Source organism: Lipotes vexillifer, unplaced genomic scaffold (assembly GCF_000442215.2).
Source record: "Lipotes vexillifer unplaced genomic scaffold, Lipotes_vexillifer_v1.1 scaffold811, whole genome shotgun sequence".
In the NCBI taxonomy this organism is placed as follows: Eukaryota; Metazoa; Chordata; class Mammalia; order Artiodactyla; family Lipotidae; genus Lipotes; species Lipotes vexillifer.
In genome coordinates this window covers 1557509-1564036 of record NW_006775554.1, presented here as the reverse complement: position 1 = coordinate 1564036, position 6528 = coordinate 1557509, and the positions used below count along the sequence as shown (strand labels likewise).

Here is a 6528-nt window from a genome sequence, read left to right as displayed (position 1 = left end):
TCTTTCCCTCCATGTTATAAGGAAAAAATGAATTAATTCATTAACAAGATCCCAGAACAGCACCTGACATGTAGTATATGTCACAATAAATGTTAGGTTTGATGATACTGATGATGAGGATGAAGACACGAAAGATGATATAACCAAGCGGGGGAGGAAGAACCGCACTCCTAGCTGCCTGTGGGGTTCATGCCCGTTGCTATTTCATGCAGGCGTTGTGTGGCAGGGTGGAAAAAATTTAAATCACTCCATTCAATAACTTTTCCTATAAAAATACATTCCCTGTTTCTGAGATGTCTTAGGCAGCTCAGAAAGCTTTACATTTTTAAAGGCACATAGTCTGTATATTACATGAGCTATTAATCTACAGGATTTATAGGTATGTAACACAGTTAAATAAAACACATTCACACATGTGGAGCCTTTACAACAATGTCCTAAAGTAGATGATACCATTTTCTCATTTTACAATCCAGAACACTCTAAAGCTTCAGAGTTGGTTTAATGGAGTTTCCCAAGCGACAAAGCTGGTAGATTGTAGAGTAAGGACTTGAAAGGCCAACACTCAAGACAACTAAGTCCATGATCTTTCCCCATCACCAAAACCTCTCCAGTTTCTGCTGTTCCTCTTTGCCTGACTTTATCTCTACATTCCTATCCTCAGAATTGCCCCGAATGCTCCAGGGGAAACAAGAGGATGGAAGAGGTAGTCACTGCCCCCAAGAAATGATAATTGTGAATAATTTCTTTTTCTCCTTTCCTGAAATGAGAGCAAAGTTCAGAAGCAGGAAGCAGTTAAACCAGACAAGGAGAGGTTAAGATGCCTCAAACTCCCGAATCCATGCTTAGTTTCCAAAAAGGAGTTTAACGCCAGGCTTCCTGGTGTTTTTAAAGGGCCAAGGGAATTAGCCAATCCAGGGAAGGCAGCAGAAAGGGAATTAACTTTTAATGAGCAGTTGTTGAGGTGTCACCTCTTACCAAAAAAAAAAAAAAAAAAAAAATCATAGTTAATGCTACTCTAGGAGAGAGGTTTGATTATCTTTATACGCAGGCAATGCAGCGGACACAAGGCAGAGGTGGCTTTGCCAATCCATGGTTAACATTCAAGTTTCCCACATGTCCTTCTGTTATAGAGGGTTACAGCACTCTTCTCTGACCTTCTGCCAAGTGTGCAGATGTGGAAAAGGAGCTGGTGGGCAGGGTGGTGGCACCGGAAATCAGAAGGGATTATTTTTCCATTATGTCATTCATCCAACGACTTAGAAAGTCATTGATTTTGGTTGATATGTTTTGTAACTAGCCCCTTACCTGTAACTCTCTTATTAGTAGTAATAGTTTTTCAAGTGACTCCTTTAAAGTTTCTAAAATAAATACTAATGTAACCTGTGAAAAATGTTCATTTGGCATTCTTTTTTCTGGTATATAATTACTACTTATATCTGTTTCTTGTTTCATTGACTAGAACATCCAAAATGACAAATAACAGAGTTGATCCTTCAACCACCCTTCATTTATTCTTGACTTTAATGGGAATGCCTCAAATATCACAAAATTAAGCACATTTTTGACTATTGGTTGGCCATAGACAGTCTGTATCATGCTGAGAAAGTACCTTTTTATTCTTAGTTCTTTCTCCAAGAGTTTTTACCCAAAATTAATAATGAAATTTTAACAAATTCTTTTTTGGCATCTATAAAGATGATCACACTTTTTCCTCTGAGATACTGATGGGATTTATTAATAGACTTCCTAATAATAAACCATAATGTACTTCTAGAATGAACCTTCCTTAATCATGACGCAGTGTTCTTTTAATATTCAAAAAATTCAACTTGCCCAGGTTTAATTCAGGATTTCCTGTGTTTATAAGTGAGATTATACTATGCTTTATTTTTTGTGTTACCTTCATCAGGTTTTTGTGTCTGTATAATGCTAGGTCAGAGGAAAGAACCGAGATAGTTTTCTGTTTTTCTGTGGTTTAGAGAAATTTTTTTGAAAACCGAAAGGATCACTTGTCCTGGAGGTTTTGCTAATGGATTTGAAAACTTTCATCATTTCCTTCCTTGCTCTTGGTCTAGACAAGGCGCCAGTAAACTACAGCTTGCAGGTCTGCCGCGTGTTTTTATAAATAAAGTTTTATTGGAATACAGTCATGTCCACTTTTTTACAAATTGTCTACGGCTGCTTTCATGCTACAATGGCAGATTTGAGTTGTTGCTACAGAATGCCTCACAAACCTAAAATATTTACTATCTGTCCCTTTAAGAAAAACTTTTCCAACCCTTAGTCTAGACAGGCTCTCTTTTATGGTAGATAATTAGGGCATTTCTGTTTTCTTAGATATTCAAATTTAATACCAAAAATTAACAACAGCTAACCATCTGAATTCTACAAAGTGCCTAGCAATGGGCTGAGCTATTTACATGTATTGGGTTGGCCAAAAAGTTCGTTCAGGTTTTCCGAAAGATGTTATGGAATGTTATTATTTCACTGAATCCACACAAACACGGCATTATTATCCCCATTTTACAGTGGAAGAGAGTGATCTTAGAGAGAGTAAATAGCTTGCCCAAGATCAGAAGGGTGCAGTGGAAAAGCTATGACATAAATCCATGTATACCTGTGCTGGACACCATTATAGTATTGTCATAATTTTTTCTATCCCTGTATTCATGTCCTTTTTCATTCCCATTTGCAATATTGTGGATATATACATACTCATTATATGTATTATATATTCATTATATATATTCATTTTATATATATGATTAGTTAAAAGTAGATCTATTTTATTGGCTTTTGTTTGTTTTGCTTTGTCCTGTTTTCCAGGGCTAATTCTTTGAGTTATCAACACTATGCTTCTTATACATTTTAATGCTCTATTTCAACAGAATATAAAATTTTATACATTCCAATGCTACAGTCTAATTCTGCATTCTTACTCCTGCTTTCCTTAGGTTTCTCTTGTGGAGTTTTTCTCCCTTACCTCTTGAGTGGAATGCTTAATTTATGGTTTGTTAGTATTTTAAAAAGCATTTATGACTATGAATTTGGGATATTGATTTTACACTATCTATAGTTTATAAACTATACTAAATAGCCTAAATTTTTAACTGAATTTTTCATTTTGAGACAATTGTAGGTTTCCATGAAGTTATAATAAATAATAGAGAGATCCCATACATCCTTTACACAGTTTCTCCCAAAGGTAACATCTTGCAAAACTATACTATGATTATACCACAACCAGGATATTAACATTCATATAGTGAAGATACAGAACATTTCACAAGGATGCTTCATGTTGTCCTTTTATAGTCACACCCACCTCTCTCTGCTCCCACCCTCTCCTCACTCCTGGAAATCACTAATCTGTTTTCCATTTCTATATTTCTATAATTTTGACATTTGAAGAATGTTATATAATTGTAATAATACAGTATAGTATTGAGCTTTTTTAACTCGGCATAATTCTCTGGTGATTCATTAGGTCGTTGAGTGTATCAGCATTTTGTTCCTTTTTATTGCTGACTAATAGTACATGGTGTGGACATACGACAATTTGTTTAGCCATTTACTTATTGAAGGACATTTGGGTTGTTTCCGGCTTCTGGCTATTATGAATGAAGATGCTATAAACACTTGCACAGAGGTTTTTGTGTGAGCATAAATTTTCATTTCTTGGGGATAAATATTAGAGTTTAATTCCTGGGTCATATCACAGTTGCGTGTTTCATTTTTTAAGAAACTGCCAAACTATTTTCCAGAGTGGCTCTCCCATTTTATATTCCCACCAAAAATATAAGAGTGATGTAGATGCTCCATATCCTCACTAGCATTTGGTGTTGTCATTATTTTTTTATTTTAGCCATTCTGATAAGTGTGCAGTAGTATGTCATTGTGGGGTGTGTGTGTGTGTGTGAGAGAGACAGAGAGAGAGAGAGAGAGAGACACTGAATATCTTTTTATGTGCTTATTTACCATCTGTATCTCCTATTCAGTGAAATGTCTGTTTATATCTTTCACCCATTTTCTAATTAGGTTGTTTAGTTGAGTTTGGAGGGTTCTTTATACATTCCAGATAATAGTACTTTGCAGATAAGTGGTTTGCAAATATTTGGTCCCAGTCTATAGTTTGTCTTTTCATCCTCTTAACAGGATCTTTCACAAAGCAACGGTTTTAAATTTTGATGAGGTTCAACTTACCGATTTTTCCGTTTATAGTTCACACTTCTGGTGTCAAGTCTAAGAACTCTTTGCCTGGCCCTAGATTCCGAAGATTTTCTGCTATGTTTTCTTCTACAAGTTTTATAGTTTTATGTTTTATGCATAAGTCCATGATCTACTTTGAGCTAATTTGTGTAGGAGGTGTGAGACGTATAGGACAAAAGGTTCTTTTCTTTGCCCATTGGTGTACAGCTGCGCCAACACTACTTATTGAAAATCTATTTCCTACACGGAACTGTTTTTGTGCCTTTGTCAAAAATCAATTGTGTGCACTTGTGTGGGTCTATTTCTGGGTTCTCTATTCTGTTCCAGCAATCTATGTGTCTATCCTTCCACCAGTACCACAAAGTCTTGATTACTGTAGCTATATAATAAGACTGATTCCTTCCATTTTATTCTTCTTTTTCAAAACTGATTTAGCTATTCTAGCTCCTTTGCCTTTTCATATAAATTCTATAATAATCTTGTTTATATCCACAAAATAATTTTGTTGGGATTTTGATAGGAATTGCATCAAATCTGTATATAAATTTAGGGAGAACTGATGTTTTTATTGTTTTGAGTCTTTCATGTTCTTTGCTACCATATAAAAATACAATTGATTTTTTTGGTATGTTTATCCTGTACCCTGCAACCTTGCCAAACTCATTTATTAGTTGTAGTAGGGTTTTTTGGTCTTGCTGTTTCGTAGATTCCTTGGGATTTTCTGCACAATCATGTCATCTGCAAATAAGGACTGTTGTATTTCTTCCTTTCTTATATGTATGCCTTTTCTTGCCTTATTACACTGCTTAGAACTGACTAGAACATCCAGCACCATGCTGCATATGTCTCAGGGTTATTAAGGAAAGTGGTTTTCTTTAAGTCCTTGAGTTTTATAACTGTTTTTCTTAACTTCTAGTCTTACTTCATTTCGATCAGAGAAAGTTGATGGCATATTTTCTGATTAAGTCTTCCATATAAAAGACAGTAAATTAAGTAAATTTTCCTTATCCTCACTCCCCTGCTGTCTACTTTGCAGTTTTCATTAACATAAACTAGGATTTTAGACTCAATCTTCATAAAAGATTATGAAGTTATTTTTATATCATATTGCCTTTCATTCACAAATATTTTTGACATCTAACATCTATTTTATTTTAAGACTTTACTTTTTAGAGCAGTTTAAGGTTCATAGCAAAACTGAGGGGATGTTACAGAGATTTCCCATATCCTCCCATACATGCATGGCCTCTCTTATTATCAACATCCCCCCACCAGAGTGGTACATTTGTTACAACTGATAAACCTTCTGCCATCTATTTTAATGTGAGACTTAAAGTGATTATTTGAACTCAATATTATGTTTACTTACTTGAAGGATTCATCCCAGTTCCTCTATACTGTAACTCCATCCTTAAGTTCTTAGTATTAGACCTTCTGTCAATCAGATAGAGGACACCTTCAAATAACTCCTTCACTGGTGGTAGATTTCCAGTCTTTATCTCTTTTTAATTACTTTATTTATTTATTTTTATTTTTGCCTGCCTTGGGTCCTTGTTGCTACATGCAAGCTTTCTCTAGTTGTGGTGAGCGGGGGCTACTCTTCGTTGCAGTGCATGGGTTTCTCATCGCGGTGGCTTCTCTTGTTGCAGAGCACGGGCTCTAGGAGTGAGAGCTTCAGTGGTTGTGGCTTGCGGGCTCAGTAGTTATGGCTCGTGGGCTCTAGAGCGCACGCTCCGTAATTGTGGCTCACGGGCTTAGTTGCTCCACGGCATGTGGGATCTTCCTGCACCAGGGATCGAACCCGTATACCTTACACTGGCAGGCGGATTCTTAACCACTGCGCCACCAGCGAAGTCCCTCCAGTCTTTTTATATCTGAAAACTGGCTTTCCATTGCAGTCACACGTTAATGACAGCTTGACTGAGATTCAAATATGTAGATGATAACATTCCCCCTCAAAATTCTGTAGACATAGATGCACAGTCTTAAATTCTGTGTTACTCACTGCAAATATACACCCAGGCCCTGTATTTGCCAAAAAATAGTTTGTGTCGATTATCTTTGGTCCTGCTCTCTGCCCACTTTGGTGATGGCTGAATCCCCTTCTCAAGCCAAATTGGAGGGCAGGCTAATGTACACAGCACCAGGTTTTTAGCAAGCACTCATCCACTGCAGCTCTGTTGTCCTGAAACAGGCTTTTCTCCCTCCTCTGCTACCTGGTTCTCTGATCCCAGGATGCACTCACACCATAGTTCCTTTGGTCTCTCTTACGCACCTTACCAATGCAAGCCTCACCACTCAAGGTTCAGTTTGCCA

At 36.7% G+C, this 6528-nt stretch overlaps 1 protein-coding gene across 2 annotated transcripts in view; it reads right to left on the bottom strand.

Annotated features, from left to right (window-relative positions):
• The window catches only part of PRKCB (protein kinase C beta), a 319031-nt gene that overhangs the window by 229751 nt on the left and 82752 nt on the right, over positions 1 to 6528 (bottom strand). The window lies entirely within an intron of this gene.